Source organism: Vidua chalybeata, chromosome 1 (genome assembly GCF_026979565.1).
Source record: "Vidua chalybeata isolate OUT-0048 chromosome 1, bVidCha1 merged haplotype, whole genome shotgun sequence".
In the NCBI taxonomy this organism is placed as follows: domain Eukaryota; kingdom Metazoa; phylum Chordata; class Aves; order Passeriformes; family Viduidae; genus Vidua; species Vidua chalybeata.
Genome location: NC_071530.1, coordinates 129980077 through 129998402, shown reverse-complemented (window position 1 = coordinate 129998402; position 18326 = coordinate 129980077).

The following is an 18326-nucleotide window of genomic DNA, read 5'->3' as shown; positions in this document are numbered from 1 at the left end:
GCAGGGTGGCATATAGCTAAACAACTTGCAGAGTGGGGTGCTGGTAACCTGGTGTATCAGTCATGCATTTGCTGTGGTCCACGTGCCCTGGGTCTTGCTGTAGGAAACCCCTTCTTAGTACCAAGGAGGAGTTGCTCTGCATATGGAAGTTGGAACTTGTTTCTCCACCATCCAGAAATGCCGTGTGGCTTACATTAGAGTAACAAACATAAATACTTCCTGTACCTCATTCTGAATTCGGATTCCAGGCATGGGTGCTATTCAGGCAATAATTATTTCCTCAACTTAATTGGCAGTGTGGACACAGTGAGGATACTCAAAATCCAGCCACTTCCTCAGGAGTACTGCTAACTTATTTAGGACTTGCAGGGTGACAGTGATGTTCATGTGTGCTTCATTCACTTTGATAACTTCTTTTTCTGTTGAGTTAGATGTGCTTTAGAAGTGCGTGATCAGGGTTGATATGTGATTATGCAGTCCAGTCTGCAGAGGGCAGAGCAGCACCGCTGAGGGTTACAGTTCAGGCTTCTGCTTCACTTGTTCATACCCCTATTTTTTCTGTAAGAGTGATTTACATTCAACAAACCAAGGCTTGTATTTGTCTCCTACTAGTGTCATTATAAGTAGGGTAGCCAGATCTGTAGGAATTCTAACTGATTTTTGTATCAATTCTTCCAAATGGTCTTCAAGTGGTCCTTGACCAATACTGAAGTAGATTAAATTTTTAACTGTCATGTAAAGAAACATAAAAAACTCTCTGTGTGTCTATACGTAGGTATATTCGTGTATGTTTATCCTCTGATAACATCAGTAGAAAACCTGAATTGCCTCACGATTTTTTCACCCTGCCCAAATTAATTTTCCCTGAAAATGTTAAATAATTTTGGCAAGTAGAGGTTGCATCTGTTGGGATCTTCTAATATTCAATACAAAATTTATATAGCACATCACCCAAGGTGACAGCTCTTTAAAAGGAAATAGTAAAAGTTCAAAATAAAAAAAAAATAAAAAAAAAAAAAAAAAAAAAAAAAAAAGTTGTTCCTGTCTATGTAGGAAAACAATGTAGACCAGAAATGCTGCAGAGCAGTCTGAGATACAGCATGAGAATCATCCAAAGAACTACATCCTGCAGTCCATCATCCATGAGCCACAGCTGAGGTAGTGAAGTTTCACTCTCTGAACTCTCTTCTGGTTCATTGGGAGTCCAGAAAGTAAGTGTACAAAGCAGATTTAAAGTGCATGGAAGTAAACATTATTTCCAGTAACCAATGAAGTTGTGTCTGTTTCTGGAAAAGTGACAAGGTGCTTTTAACTAGAAGCACAAACATACCTAAACCATGAAATTAAAGTTTACTTATTTTACTCTTGAAATAGAGAGTATGATCTAAATTTAGCCTAGTTACACCATAGATGTCATAGAGTGACCTCTGTGACACTTCATTCTTTACTTGATTTCTTCTAATAGGAGAAACAATTGAATCAAAAGCTTAATGGAGCAGAAAGGAAAAAGCAAGGCTGAGTAGCACACTGTGAGAGGTTTCATATATGTTTTGATAAAACATTTTTTCAGATAAGAAATAAGCCATTGGTTTTTGTTTGCTTCTAAACTAAAGACATACATAAGTGAAAGAAATAAAAATACCATGCTGCAGGGAGAAGTTCAAATGTCCATTTGCCAAAAGCATGGACAAAACTTCACATGGGAGGTGTCCTTTCTAGAAATCTTTTATGATTTCAATTCCACAGGCTGGCCCAGAAGATGGGGGTGAATCCACCCCCCTCCCACCAATTCCCTTTTTCAGGGTTTCTTGTTGTATTTTGAAAACCTGTTTCCTGTTGACAGGTTTTAGAGATAATAGCTAACACAGATATTCTATTTGGATATAAGGGCTAAGATATTCAGGGTTTGTAAAACCCTCTTAGACGGTGGTTTATAACTGTTATTTAAATATCAGCAAAAGATATTGAAGTTTTTAAAGAGAGTTTAGTGAAACCGAAACCCTTGCAGCTTCAGAACTTTTTCTAAAGATCTGGGAGGCAGAGAGGAGGAAAGGCATTTTCACAGCAGTCGAATCAGCACATAATATTCTAGCTCCTTAGTACCTTAAATTCCTCTGGTTAGAAAATGTGATTGCCTGCAGAGGGGAAAATTGTTCACTCTTGAATGGTGATACGGTATTTATAAAGTATCCATAGATTTTTTCAATCTCTATTTAAAGGCAAGCCATATTGCCTCACTCTAAGACATTGCAGTAGATGTGATAGTGAGCACACATCTTCCAGCTAGGAGCTTTGGGATAGTCAGCAGTCTTGAGTGTGCTCGGAATTCCATGTCCTGACTGCGCTGATGTAAACAGCATTCACAGGAAGGGGGAAGCAGTTACCAGAGACAGGAAGGCTGAATTTAGCATAAAACTCCTTATCTAGGCAGAGCGGGCTGCTCAGGATGCTGATAAGAAAAAGTGTATAAATTGCTTCAGCAGCCCGTGATAGCTGCCTGGCCCTTCCTGGGAAGACCATTCTCATCAGTGTTATCAGAGAACAATCTTACACGTGCAGATGGGTTTAGGAAGGGATTATATCTGGGGGCCACTTGTCCAAAATAATGCTTTGTGTACTACAGTCTCATTCAGTCTGGCTTACTGGCACTTGAAGGAAGAGATTAACCTGCATGATGAAGTAGGAGGATGTGTGTCTTTAAAAATAAAAACTTTGTCATAGTAAGAGCTATTATTAGTCTTACTAGCTATAAAGGAATATAAGCCTTTCCTGAATCTGAATACATACTGCAACATCTCGTTTAATTTTTAGATTACAGATTTTATATCAGTGCTGGCATAGCTCTGGTTCCACCTTTCAGAGAAAAAAGCTGTTGCTGCATTGTCTTAAGTGCTTTGGATCAGTGAGATGTCTTGTTTACATGTAGCAGATACATGGCTTCAAAACACTATTGCAGTGTAATTAGTTGCTCACTAACATAGGATGTCATTTTTCCTTTTGATTTATGTGTGAATATTTTGGGAAATCCATCTGCTCTGAGTCTACAGCACAGCAAAGCACCATTCCATCAATATGTGCTCCTCGGTGGCTGAAGTGACACAAAATGCTAGGCTCCTCCACATTAATTTTTCTGTGAATGATGACTCTCACTTCTCATGTCTTCCCCAAAGTATACTGAGAAATTATTTCGGCTAAGATTGAGACCTGGAGGCAGTTTAAACCAGTCTTTTAGCTGCATCTTCACACATGTGTCTGAAACATCTTTCCCTTTCCTCTTCCCTTTTCCTTTCCCTTGCCCTTTCCCCATCCTCCATGCTAGATTTATATTTAGTTCCATTCTAGTGAGGAAGGCTAGAAACAAACTGTGAAAAAGGAAAGTGGTATAAAAGAGTCTACCCATGTCCTGAACAGGAACAAAGCAATATGTCCTAGGTCATTGCAAAGATGGCATTCTGGATTTGAATGGCTAAAATAATTCAAGTCAAGAGGATATTGGGGTCTCTCTGTTCTGCTCACTGAATGTGGGTACCACACATCTCCTGAGCACAGGAGGACATGGTGACACAGCTGTCAGCAGTCTTAGCACCAGATTATCCAGCCAGGTGCTCCACACTAGGGTTGCTAGGGTAAGCAAAAATCTTCAATTATTCTAGTTTTGCAAAAGAGTTTTATCTCTGTGGTGTGTTGCAAATCTAAAATCTGGAGAACATTACTTCTTTATAAAGTATATGTTTGTAAACTGGATAATTTCCAGATGTCAAATCATTTGGTTGACTTTGCAATAGCAGTTCCCTACTCTGGGTGCTCAGCCGGTGCTGGGCATGTGGTTACCTTGGGTATTTTCAGGATGCATCATAAGGCAAATGACACCATTAAGTAAGGGAAAAACAAACAGCCTAATGGGCACCTTGCGGCAGAGAGCACCTCATCAGGTTTGTCCCAACACATTCTCATGTCATTGTTCAATAGGGTAACAGGCCATAAAAGAATGAAGCAGCTACTTTCCTTTTCTGTCGATATTGCAAGTTACTCATATTTCCTGTCCTGCTATTTAAAGGACTAAGGGCTGAAAATGAGAGTTCATTAACTTGTCTGGAATTAAATATTTTCCTTTTTCTACAGCCACGCTCAAATACATGATAGTAACACAGGGCTGGAAGGCATTGCCTTCTGCCTTGAGACAGGACTACACCTACAGGAAGCTCAGGCTAAACCCAGGTGTAGGTTGCCACCAGACATGCCCCTTCTGTCTGCAGGGGAGCTGGCTGCAGGATACATCAAAAAAAGTGACACCATGTGTTCCATGCTAGCTGCCCAGTAAGTCCCAGGAGGAAGGGAAAGAACACCCTTCTCTGCCTTCCGACTGATGGGTTGGGCTGTGTCTTAGCCAAGAAGAGAAATACGTGGGAGAGCATGGGAGAACAAGGGAGAACTGCAATAAGCTAACATCACAGTGGGCTTTAGGCACTTGGTGGTATTTTTGACAGTCTTTCTTTAACTGAGCACATTCACTCTTCAAACATTTTAAAATAAAACATTGCTTCCCACACTTTTTTTGGCTTCTGTTGGCTGTTGTTTTCTTTACAGACTTAAAACTATGCTTATTCATCCTCCAGAAAAATCATTATCTCTGTCCAAATGGCCTGGGAAAATCTTAGGGCATGCTTGCAAGGCAAACTTTGAGGAAGTAAATTTAGTTTCTCAATAAATCTAGCCAATTCAACTGTCACGTTTGAGAGCCATCCTTCTAAATTTTGAAGGAGACTGAGTTGTTCTCTGAGGCATGCAGTCTAGAGTTGTGGGTCCTTGGGCCCCAGGAGGTCACATCAAATAGGTCCAAGAAGGGTAGCTAAGAAAAGCAATTCTGTTGTCAGCAGCATTAAATTTTCTGTTCTGGAAACTGTACTGCTGGGGAAAAAATAAAAAGTGTGGGTTTGCAAATTGAAAGAAGGGTTTGAGAGCATGGCCACAAGTGGGACAGCCACAGCTGTTGTGTTTTTCAAAATACAGAGCCAAATTCTTCTTGAAATGCAAAGATGTTTTCAGGAAAATCTTTCCACTGTAGCGTATTCTGATTCAGCTCTTGTGTATAAACTATAGACCATTAACATATTTGTGTACAAACATCATTACTTAGGTTGCTGCCATCCAGGTAGGTGTGAGTGAGCACTGAGGAGCCTGCTCACTGGAAAGGCACACCTGAGGAGCTCCCCTCACTCTGCTAATTATACTCTAGGAAGTTTTAATAAATGGCACCAACCCACCCTGCCAACTAAGGGAATCCATTTTTCTTTCATTCACCTCAAATACAAAGGAAGGGGCTCCCAGCAGGAGCTCCCCGGTGGTTGCTGCCAAAAAGAGTAGCACTGAGTTTGAAAGGGGAAGGAGATGGAGGATGTCTCCAGTGAGATGAAGGCCCTTCCACACCTCCTCCTCTCCTAAATCCCACACTGCTAGTATGGAGTTCGGGCTCTACCATGAAAGAAGAAGGCGTCTGTGAAGCCACAGGTGCACTGTGCTTGAGGAAGCTTTGTCAGCAGCCAGAAAGCAGAGGAAGATGAGATGGAGGAGGGAGGCTGCACTTTTTTAGAAGTTTGGGGAGTTCAGACAATGAATACTCACATGCATAGCATACTTTTTAAAATCTCTCCATAAACTGCTAGTCATTTCTTTAAAAATTTACCTCTTAGCAAGGAAAGCAAAACAAGTAAGAGAATAAGCTACAGCCACAGTCTTATGACACAATTTTTTAACACCTTACAGCCTTGAGAAATTTTCTTCCTTTGATTCATAAAATAAATCAACATGATGCAAATAGCATCAGGAGCTTAATAGTTTTAAGAGGAGTTGATGCTAAAATAAGGTATGCCAGCCCCGAAATGCCTCCAGACTGTGGTTGTGTAATGGGGATAAGTACAGTACTTCTTTGAAGCATTAACCTGAATTAAAGGATGAAACAACTGGGCGGCTGGGCAGGGATCAAGCACACCCCTCGTCACTGCTGAGGCCTTGACAGAAGGATTAAAGAAATTGCAAGATGGTCTTTTAAATAGGGAAATTCCCACTGAGGAGCGCAGCAGTTTTCTTAAAAGGACCAAACTGGCTCTCAGGGTAGCCATGGCTGTGGAGGAAGGCATTCAAGAAGGGATTTAGCATCCACTCTCCACCACCCACCCAGTGCTTGGAGGGCACAGCTCCAGACTGGCCCTGCTCACCCCACAGTGGCTCTCCACAGAGCTAAGCATTGCTTTCCAGGGAAGGCAGATGGATAAAGTATTAGGGACTGATGCAAAACCAGTTTATTGTGTCTATTATGCAGCTGCGTCAGGAGTTACGTACCTAAATCCTTCCGCATCATGGCAGGGGAATGCTCCCCACGCAATGCTGCTTGTTGACAGCGATCCTTTCAACTCACTCCTCAAAATACAGCACACAGCAGTTGCTGCTGGGCCATGGAAAAAACCGTGGTGTGTTCCCCAGTCACGTAGATCCTGATCTTCAGCTGGGTCAGGCCGTGTGAACCAGGGCGATGCCTGGTTGATCCCGCTGGAGGCATTCCTTCCTGCGAGAGCACAGGCAGGGCCACACACCAACGGGAGGCTCCACTTCAAATACGCTCTTCAGCTGGATCATTCCAGATTTTCCTTGGGGATCTTGAGTCTGGATTTAGACAATAGCACATACACAAATGCCATTTGTTTGAAGTAAATCCACTGGTTTTGTTTCAGTTTGAAAGATACCTCAAAGATACCTCAAAGGAACATACCTCTCTGTGTGCTTCACAACCTGAGAATGGATTTTAAGATGCTGCTGCCTGCATAGGGCCTGCCCTTGCAGAGCTGCCTTGTACATGGCAACAGGATAAACTTAACCTTCCCATCTCCATGATAACACACTAGATAGGTTTTCTGCAGGGGAAGCCCACTGGGCTAGTATTAGCCTCCAGTGAAGGGAAGACTTGTCCCTGATAAGTGTGCTATATTCTCAAAAGAGGGTTGACACTCAAAGGTCTCGCCCACTAGATGAAGATTTTTAAGCTGCCAAGTGTTGGCACACTCTTTTTCCTTTACTGCACTGCCAGCTTTCCCCCACTGCTGACATTAATGCAGCTCATGGTTTTGTTGTGGTGATTTTTACACTTTTAACACCTGGATAGGATGAGCAGGGTTGGCACATACATATTCCCTCAACCATCACCAATGTTCAGTTCTGGGGGCTTCTTCTCTCCAAAGTAGCTCCCAGAATTGCAACAGAATAAGATCTGAGTCAAATTACACACGAGAAAAAGTCTTCCTTTGGTACTGATTAAAGGCAACATGAAGATGTTTGGCTGGTGTGTTCCCCTAAACTGATCATGTGTCTGAGCACAAAAACATGCTATACCTAGGCAAGGCAAGCTGGCTCTAGGACAGCTTCCCACTAAGACTGGTTTAACATGTGATGGGGAGCAAGCTGACAGTGCCTTTACTTGTTTTAGACTGTGGTGGTTGCATCAAACCAGCTGAGATGATCATTCCTTTCAGCACTGTCTAGAGTTAGAAAGCCAGAAATAAGAACAGTCAGCCAGACTTTGATACTCTCCTAAGAAAACTAGTTTAAGAGTCATACCTTAGGAGCTTATGTAAATGTAGGATTGCATTAGTTCAACAGGAACAATTAACCTAATTGAAGCTTTTGCAAAACATTGTGCACTTGCATTTTAAACAAGTGTCTTTCATACCTGCCTCCACCATTCCTTGTTCCAGTGGCTTTTGGTGTGTGCTTCCTCCACATTCATACACATCACAAAAAACAGCTGAGAAAATCAGTTTTGGCAGCACGTTTGAATTCCTTTTGGATAAGCACTGGAAAGTGTCTGGGCAAATGACAAATTTTAAAAGATAAAAAAACTACCGGCTTCTTTAGTGAGCTAAATAAGCATATAGCTAAACCTGGGGCTAAAACCCACCTCTCCCTCAGAAAATGATGCCTTGGGAGTGACCCGGCTGACTGTCCTACAGCGTGGAGCAGAGGTGCTATGGCAGGGCACTCAGGGGTGTAGCTGCAAAGTGGGATCCCATCCCACCACTTATTCTCTCCATGCCACAGGCTACAAAACTAAAAAAAAAAAAATCACAGCCTCTCACCACCTCACCTCTGCCAAACCCAGGTGCTCAGGTCTGCTGTGATTCCCAGAGCAACACTGTCCAGCTGCAAACCTGGGCTACCAACCCCCAGCATACACAAGGCACCCATGGCACTGCCCATCCCACCGTCCTCTGTCAACACAGGTGGTCCTACACACAGGGACGTCCCCACATGGCTGAGGTTTGGTTTTACAAAGAACCCTCAGCCTTGCCAGTAGATGCAAGCTGAACCAAACTGGTTCCTCAGGGAAAATTTTGCCTGTGTGATTTCTAGTTCAGTAGTTCCCACAGCTAAAATACAAAGTATTGAGGCTGAAGGGTTTAAAATCAGCATCGACACTGATTATTTTATAGCATTATTATTTCTGTATAAAAATGTGTGCTTCAGATCCCCTCAGAGGCAAATGCTGGGGTAGTGACACATGGTGGGAAGGAGAAAGACTCACAAAGGTTCCACCCCTTTTCATCCTTTAAACTGCATTTTTAGATTATAGTAATCACAGTATCTAATCATATTCCAGATTGGCAGAACCATTCCAAACAGAGTTGTCCTCCTTGAAGTGTTTAAACTTTAAATGTAAATAGATTTCTTTTAGATAACTTTTATAATTACAGATAACTTTTGCCCACTGAAATGTCTGTTCATTTCCTGTACACTCACCACTTTTTCAGTTTGGTTTCTTTTTTAAGGATCTGTTTTTGCAGAAGTAAGAAAGTAGCATCAAGTACAATTTCATTCTCTTTACCTGCTTTTAAATTAGTGATCTAACAACATGTTAAACAACCACCACTCCAAATACTTCAGTTACAGCCGAATCAATTTATGTACTCAGTTGTAGCTAAGGAATATGGGAAATATAGAGAGAAAAATCTATCAAGAAAGAGAACCTTTGGAATGCTTGTGTACATATATGTTTTTTTACCAAACCAGTATTTAGCTATTTCATAAAAGATAGAACATGGAGCAAGGAATTCAACTATTCCTGCAGTTCTTTTACATTAATTTAAAGAATCCTGCACTTAAAACGGAAGAGGATCACCTCTATAATAGCAGATATCAGTGTACAGATGTTTCCTCTGGACAGTGAGAGTGCCTGAAGCTCACAAACCTTTCTCTTGCTGTCAGAGGAGACTGGCATTAAGGCAGATGAGAGACTGCTTATTTAACAGAAATAATCTGTCAGGAGTTGTGCTGTCACTGCCACTCCCCTTTCAATCACAGACACTTGGGGGGGAATCAAGAGATGCTGCAATGAGGAACGGTGACACTGAGGAGCACAGGGCACAACTAGCAGTGAGTACTCAACGGGAGGTTGAGTATAACTGGTGAAGAAGCTGGAGAAGGCAGCACACAGCAGAGAAGAAGTAGTTAAAGTGTGTTTGGGAAGTGCAGGATCCATTCATGTTTTTAAGGGGAAACATGGAGTGATGGGGACAGATATTTGTGCCAAGGAATCCACAAGGGACAGTGACAAACATAGCATGGGAAAGGGTGACATTAATGCCCTTGGAAGAAACCACTATGCCAACAAACTGGCCAGAGGAGGAGCTGCTTCATGTCCCCAGCAGCAGCTTGGGAGAGGTGTGTGGAACACTGAAGTGTTTGGGGTGAGCAAGGGCTGACTGTCCCACAGCAACTCCTCAGCATCCTGAGGTCTCTCAGCCCTCCTCCCATCCCGGGCAGGGCTCTCCATTTGTAGGGGTAGGCTTTGAGCCTCTTACTCCCCTTCCTGTCATTTTTCAACTACCACACTACATGGCATCAGCAGTAAGATCTGGAGGATTATCCAGTCTTACTCAGGAGGGAAGAGACAAAGGCTCATGCTGTTTTCTCCTGCATTAGCTGTGTATTTCTATTTCAGTGGCTATCAGAAACTGGGAAGGGGCATGGGCAACTAATAGCATGGCTGCTGTTCTCCATCTCCCTGAAAGAACTTAGGTAGAGGAAAGCAAATTAGGCAAAATAAGGAACCTGTTTCCACCATCCTCCTTAGCACTCCCTTTCCTCATTCCAGCAGCTGGAAACACACTGTGAGCAAAAAACATGACCCCAACATATGCATGGTTATGCTGTACTAGAGCACAAGTCCAGAGGTGCCTCCCTTCCATATCCCAGACATCAAGAAGCTTCAGCTACCTCCATTTGCTTGTGGAGCTGCAGAAGGGCAAAGCACAAGCTCTGTCTGTCCCACCAAACTGGGTAAAAAAGATGCTTTTAAACACGGCAGTTTTAAATTTCTGGAAGTTTCCTTTCCTTGTGAAGGAAATAAGGAGGATGCATTTTTGCTGCCTATGATGAGTGCCAGCTAAGTGCCACCCTTGTTCTTTTCTCCCCTCCGTGACCCCAGAAGTGATGTTGTTTCCCTTAGCACCTGTATGAACCTCTCCTGCTCTCAGTCCTTGGCTCAAAGGCTGTTTCCAAGCAGTGAATCTTCCATGAACCCTGTAGCCACGTGGCCTGCACAGAGGGGCCCTTACTAAATTTTACAGTAAGCAAACAGGCGCTCAAAGCTGAAAGCCTCTTTAGGGCATGGCAGGATGCATGGCCCATGGAATGTTCTGTCCACCACTGCTTGCTTGGATGTGGACAATGCAGCAACTTTGGAAACAGCAACTTCATGCTAGATGAATTATGGACAGGTTTGAGCTATTTCTGATTCCCACTAGGAATACTCAGCTTGCAGAAGAAAAGCTCAGGTACTGCAGAAATGAGAAAAGCCAAAAGCCCTGAGAAGCTATGGATCATAGAATCATAGATCATAGAATATACTGAGTTGGAAGGGACCCACAAGGATCATTGAGTCCAACTCCTGGCTGTGCACAGGACAATCCAAGAGTCACACTATGTACCAAACACCTCTTGAACTGTCAGGCTGGTGCTGTGACCACTTCTCTGGGGAGCCTGTTCCAATGACCAACCACTCTGTGGTGAAAAACCTTTTTTTTTTTTTTTGCCTTTTTTAAAAAATTTATTCAAAACCAAAGCTCTGTTCTGAGACATCAGCCTGCTGAAAAAAACACCCTGAAGTCCCACAAAGTGTTCACAACCAGGCAGGTGGGTTTAAAATGACACTGGGGAGCCTGAAGTGCCCTTCTCTAGTAGGTGCTGCCTGCCTTGCCAGACCAAAATCCACCGTGGATGAGGTGTCATGGAACTGGGGAAAACCACCTGCTGGGCTGGATCAGACCCCACTTGTGGTTGGGGCTGCTCATCAATGCCTCTTTCAGAGTAGTAAGCTTGGCAGGAGACACCTGAGCAAACATCCCCACATTCCCAGCTTATTTTCATATCCCAGGGTTCCAGATGTCATTCCTGTGCCTCTGTGGATGCCTCCAGCTTGGCAGCTTCCCCCTGTGCAGCCCTCAGAAGGAGGACCCACATCTTTACCCAAATCTATGTGCTTCAGAGTGGTTTTGAAGCAGGTTTAGCCCCACAGGTACTGACTGTGCCAGTCCTTGACATTTCGGCTGCTCGGCTCAGAGACACAAGCTCTGCTTTTATTCATCAGGGAAATGGCTGTAGCAAAAGAAAAAAAATTGTATTTATTTGGTTTTCTTCTCTCAGGAAGACTTTCAAAAAGCACCATTTCTGTGGCTTCAGCCTCAAACCCGTCTGAGGTCCCTTATGGCCTCAGCTTCTGCAGTGTTTTGCTTGAGCCACAGGCACATGGCAGGGTGGAGCTGGGTGCAAGGGGAATGCAAGGTGCTGTATTTAGATTCCCATTTACTGGGTAAGTAAAGACCTGGTGAACAAGGGATATTCCTCTGAGCTTGCAGGACCTGCCCTTCATCCCCACCAGTGGCCACTCACCACTGAGCCATTGCCCCAACACTTTTCTAAGGCTTGTGCCTTTGCTGCTGTAGGGCATTGCCAGTGTAAATATTAAAAGAGGCACTTTGGCATGCTTAGAAGTTCTGCAAAGCATCTGTAGAGTGGTGCTGCCATGGATGAGCTGCCCTTTGAGATACAGAACTGATTTTTGTTGTGCTGATGTGACTTGGAGGGGCTAACACTGGGGAGGAAAGTCTGCATGGTTGGAAACAAAGATAAAATTAGATGAGTCTTTGACATTTGTCCAAAATTAATTCAGCCCAGAGAGGCCATGAGTATCCATACAGACCAAGATGGGGGATCTTATTTCCCTCATTAAAGGGGATCTCTCACCCCTAAGTGCTTAGGGAAGGGTGGTGTGAGCTGGCCCTCTGGCACATGCAACTGCCCAGGCAGCTCCAGCTCTCAGCCCCCGTGCCACACAGGCCTGGCCTGATGGTTGTGATATTTAAAATTACCACTTCCTTCATGCTGAGAACACAGAACATGCCCTGGCATCCAGGGGCATCCCCTGCATGAAGCCATGGAGCCTTGCCAATTACAGCTAATCACTGTCTACTCCCTGCATTCCTTCCCACCTGCCCACTTTTGGCAATTTAAAATAAATGAATAATATTTAAATGAAGAGCTTCTTTGTGATTCCTAGTAATTTCCCTTGAAGTAGTTATGATGAGCACATTAACTGGTACTAATTTATCATGCTGCTTGTAATCTGGCCAGGATTCAGATGAGAGAACCTGTTTTCACAGCAGCTAATAAAAGGTGGTTTATTGCTGTCCTACCAGGTGTCCTGGAGCTCCAGTCACCTTCCCAGCACTGCAGCCATGAGCATCTGCTTCCCTTGGCACAGGCTTCTGGTTAGAGACATGACAATTTACAAATAGGCCAGGCTGGTTATGACTCAGCCCTAATCACCACAAGCAGTCCTTTTGTTTCATCAAAGGAAAACCAGATGGAGCAAACTTCTACTGAACGCTGTGCAGCTCAGGTGCATTATACAGCACCTGAAGCCCAGGGATGTGTTCATAGGCCTTGCCCTAAAACACAGTGCAGGCTCAGGAAAGCAAATTACACCGAGACCTTGCTTATGCATCATGCTTACAGCTGTTCCAGCTCACAGAGGCACCCCCTGCTTCTGGGGTTCCCATGAGGCCAGACCTGCAGCACGGACGGGCACAGCAGCACCAAGGACTCCGAGCCAGACCCACGAGTCAATTTCAAAATGGGAAGCTGAAGAAAAGGGCTGCAAGAGATTGGCAGGATCCCCAGGTCAGAGAACACTGACAGCTGAGCTCTGTGCTTTTTCCCCCTCAGCAAGGCAGGAATTAAGTTAAAACCGGGCTTATGAAGGCTGTGTGGGCTCTGCTGGCTCATGCCAGGATGTCGGAGGAGGGGGCTTGCCTTGTTAGCCAGAGAAATGGCAAGGTCGGGAGAGGAAGCTGAGATTCTCATCCCACTTTTGCCAGCACACCCAAATCCTGTAAGGCAACACACTCATCCAGTGACCCAGTGGAAACTCCTTATGGGAACAAAGAGGGAATTTGTTGGATTCCCTCTAATTTGAAAGTGTTTAACCCAGTGAGGGTGAGGACAGAGGGCACTTGCCCTTAGGGGATGCAACAGAGCTTGCCAAGTACCTCCTTACAGCTAAAGATGCTAAGCTTCTGCTAAACCCATCAGTTAATAATAGCTAATAAGAAGAGATTTGGGTTTTGGGGTCCTAGTCAAGGCCATATGAAGACCTGACCCATGGTAGCCCCCAAGCCAGCAATATCATGTAGTTGCTAGTAGTAGAATCACATGCCTGTGTCACTGCATGGCAGCACTGTCCCTACCCCGCTAGGTGCTGGAGCATCCCTGTCCCACCCCTCCTCTCTCAGCAGCCACCTGCACTTCACCCCTCAATATGGAGTTACCAGGCTGGGGGCAAACAAGCTCAGCCAGGAGCAGGAGGCAATGCAGGGTCCTTGGGTTAGGTCTGGCTCTCCTTCCCCACTGGGACAGTCTCATCATGCTCAAGTGCTTCTGGCTGTCCTAAGAGAGAAGCAAGTTCTGCTCCATCTGCTTTTGCTCCCTGCTGATGATGTACTTGTGTAGCAACAGTACAACTTGTGGGGGTCCAGCCATGGATGCAAAATTTAAAAAGCCTCACAGCTGCATGACCACAGCAGAGACCCTGACCCTCCCCATGTTCAGTCTTGTGAGGTGTCACCACTACCCGGAGGCAGCATGTGGGGACCGTCCCCATGGAGCTGCTCTTTGCAGCAGTCCTCTGCTCTCCAGAATTTTGAAAGATGTGCCATGAAAGATGACACTTTTTGGAACCAGATCCCTGGTTTTACACACTCAATACTCCTTTTAACTTCAAGAAGATTGCAATCAGGTAGAGGACTGCTGGGCATGATAACCCACATCTAGCTTTGCCTTGTTAAAGGTCAGCTGCTTCATGGCCATGGCCTCAAGCAGTCATTTTGCTTCTTACCTCCCTACTCAAAACCTGGACAAGCAGCTGTGCAAAACAGGCTGTAGACACTCAGGGGTGCTGAAAGGTTATTGGATGTTTAGCCATGCACCAGCTTGCCCTTCATTAGTGATCAGACCCCTAAGAATGAGGCTAAGTCAGGCCCAGATGTTAAAAATTATATTTTGATTCCCTACACTCTGCCACACCACCAGCAACAATGTCTTTATGTTTTAAAAAAACCTCAAAAGCAAACTACAAACACAACTGGTAGTTTTAAAGTGGGTGGGGGTGGTTTATCATACACTAATGCTGACTCAGATTCTTTCTCTGAGGTGCAGCTAATGTCACATTCATTATTCTTGGGCATCTTCCCCCTTTCTCAGGTGCAGGTGTCATCTAAAGCCCAATTTTCTCTGTTGGCAGTGCAAGACTGGGGATAGCCCTGTGCTGAGGGGTGAAATAGATGATTTTGTAGTGTGAAAGGCTACAAAACCCAAAACCTTTAAGCAATTTCTACCTCATTATCCTGCTATACTGTTGTAAACTCTGGAGACAGCTCAGCCCTGCAACCTCTTCTGAGAGACAAGTTTTTGCAGCAGATAATTTGCTTGGCCAAAGGACTCATTGGTATTTTATCCCACAGATGGTGGCATGAAAGCAACCTTGGCCTCTCCAAGGGGTGGACAGTGCTTTCTCCCCTCTCCTGCACCTTTCATCCCCAGGGGCTGTGCACATCAGTAAATCCATGTCCACTCCATCCCAAACTGCCTCTCTCTGTCATCACCTCATCAGCAAAGGGCTTGGTCCGAGCAGCAGCTCCTGGCCCAAGGTTGGCCAGGCACTGGCATGTACCCCACCAAAAGAAATGTCCAGATGGACAAGAGTCATCCTAGACCAGCCTGACCACATCTCAAATCCCAGTTCTTCTTTTTTCTAGTCCATTTTACTTTATTGTTTTTTGATCTATCTTTCACTCTTCTGTCTTATCTCACTTCCAGGCCTTTCTCTCCCTGCTTTTCTTTTGTAGCCCCTTCTCCAGCTGTCTTCCCCTCCCTTCTTGCAGCATTGCAGGGTAAATCATCACCCCTAGACATGGCTGCCAGTACTCAGCAGTGCAGATGACAGCCTCAGGAGCCCTCCTGAAACTCTTGTCTTACAAGCTTAGGTGCAGGCTCACAGCTCTTCCCTGTTTCCATCCAAGCAGACAGCAGCTGACACTTTCCTGGACCTTGGCAGGAGCCCAGGCAGTGCCTCCAGCAGCAATCACACCTGGAAGGGAGAGGCTGGGTTTGCCCATGCTAGCCCCAGCTCTTCACTGACAGAGCTTTAGCAATGAAAGATCCTCCTAAATTAGTAAGAAGAGGGGGCTACCTTCCCTAAAGTGTTTGTACTTTTAGACCGTTGTACTATTTGCTGTAGGAAGCCAAGGGTGAGGAATTGATGCAGGGAGAACCAAGGGGTAGAGAGTGGAGATGCACCCAAGGCAGCGGTATCAGGCTTTGGAAAGCACATCAAAGCCCCTAAGCCATGAAGCTACGCCGTGGCTTAACCAGGAAACACACCAAAACTGCCAAACAAAAGACAAAAAGCAGGAGCAGCATAGGTGCCAACTGTGGAGAATGTAAAGGTCAGAATTTAATGCTTAAAAAGCAGGAGTTTACATATAATGCACTTGGCTTCTCCCTCAGATTGGGAGCCTTTAGGGTTGTGTTTCAGTTTTCCTCCCTAACCACTAACTGCATAATGAAACCTGACATTTTGATGTACTTCATATTACTCTGGGAAGGTGGAGCTTTAAGTAAAACACCAAATCCATCAAGAGCCAGCAGCACCTTTTTCATGGCCCTCTGCAGCCAGCTGCCATTCTAATAGACAGTAAAAGGATTCCTCTTCCATGGGCTGCTGGAGCAAATTAACCATCCTGACTTCTCTGCTGAAGAGGAATGCTGTGTAGTCTTACCAACCCCCCCAAAAAAAAAAAAAAATGACAGCAAAACATGAGAGGGGCAGAATCTGGTTGAGAAGAAAATTAATAACCAACCACGTCATTCACTCCCCACTGCTTTTTGGGAGGCATTGCTGAAGCAGCACACTGTCTTCACCCTGGGTAAATACAGCACTGTCCTGCCCACCTGCAGACAGGCATCCAGCCCCGCTCTGTGTCAGGTAAAGAGCACTGTATTGTACCCAAAAATGAATTCACACTGCTGTTGGGGGTCTCCCCATGCATAGCTTCCAGCCAAATTCTTGTCTACTCCAAGAGCTCTGCTCATTCTTGGTTTCTTATCCAGTTTGTGTTGCAAGACTCAGAACTACAATTTTAGCCAGGTCATCTGAGGAAAGCAGTCCTTCTCTCCTGTTTAACATGCTTAAACAGGTTTTGAATCTGCCCACCATATTTTAACATAATGAGGAAAAAAAAAATTAGAAGCCTTGAAGCCTGCAGAAATCTTGTGAAGATAGAAATAGTAAATAAAAATCTTGCCATCACCCTCATGGCAGAATAGGCTGATAAAGGAAGCCAGCCTGCAGCAGGCATCAGGGAATCCCACAACAGAACGCCATCTCTACTGGCTCACACAGCTGCCCATCTACAGGGCTTCTGTAGAACTCCTGCTTTGGGCAGTTACAGCGTTTCAGAAACACATGCAACATTTCTCTTGTCCTGTGTGGCAGCAGCTTCCCACAGCAAACAGGGGCTCTGGCACCTGGGCCGCCCTCGCTACCCGCAGGCTGGGGGGTTCCATACAGAAAGGGCCCGGAGGACACGGTGACTCTGCACCATGAGCTGCCCTTTGCTCCATGGAAAACCTGACATAGGCGAGAGTATGGCAATGAGCAGGTTTCTCTGCATGTGGCATGGCCTCCTTGTAACGTTCTCTATGTCTGGGTGCCTCCTGGGTTTGAACCATGTCCGATTTGCTTCCACTATAAGACTTTCAATAACTAACTGCACGTACAACAAAATAAATATTCAACCAACTCAGAGCTAGATTGCAGATCAAATATCTTTAAATCTTTCTTCTCTCCCTGTTAAAAGCAAAAACCCACACATGCAGCCTGCAGGGGAAAAGATTGCTCTCTTAGCACTTCCCTCAGCTCATGAGATAAATAAGCAGCTACCAGTTCTGTACTTTACAAAAAACAGGCGAGGCAGCTGCGCCACTGCATACCATGGTAATGTGCTGGGAAAGAGCCAGATGCCTGCTGAGGTCTGGCTCCTCTTCTGCACTTGCTCTTTAGTTCTGCCCTCCAACCCAGCTCATTGGCATGGCAGCATGGGCTGCCTGAGCTGTCTCTGGCCAGGAGAGGAGATGGATGCCATCTCCTGTCCTTCCCCACCAAGTGGAAGGGCCACATGCATACAGACTCAGACTAGAGAAAATCTCTAGAGAGACCATGGCTGAAAAGTCCAGGCTTAAAACAGAGAGAGGAAAGAAGGAATATGGGATACATCCTTTTTCCTGGTTGTGGATTCTGCAAAGGTTGTGGATTCTGCAAAAGTGAGTGCCAGTCCCAGAGTAGGATGTAACCTGAGGATCAACCAGAAGCCAATGTCCAACTGTTTCTGCATACCACCATGGGTTTGGGAGCCCCTTCTGCAGAGCAAGGCAGTGGCTCTTGGAAAGGGGAGGTAAACTGTCCCCTACTGCTGGCATCATTTCACCAAAGGAGGGACACAATCCATCATGTAAAACATCTGCATGCAAAACAGCAGAAAAGGTTTGTGTCCAGCCCTCAGCCTGACATTCAACAAGTCATAACTTCATTGATGTCCCCATCCTGAGCAAAATAATACCCAGCATGCTCTGCAAAGTGCTTTGGGACTGCTGGAAAGTTACTTGACTTTTCTTCAGGTATGGAAACTTATAAGAGTGAGAAACCCAGACCTGTGAATGGCACA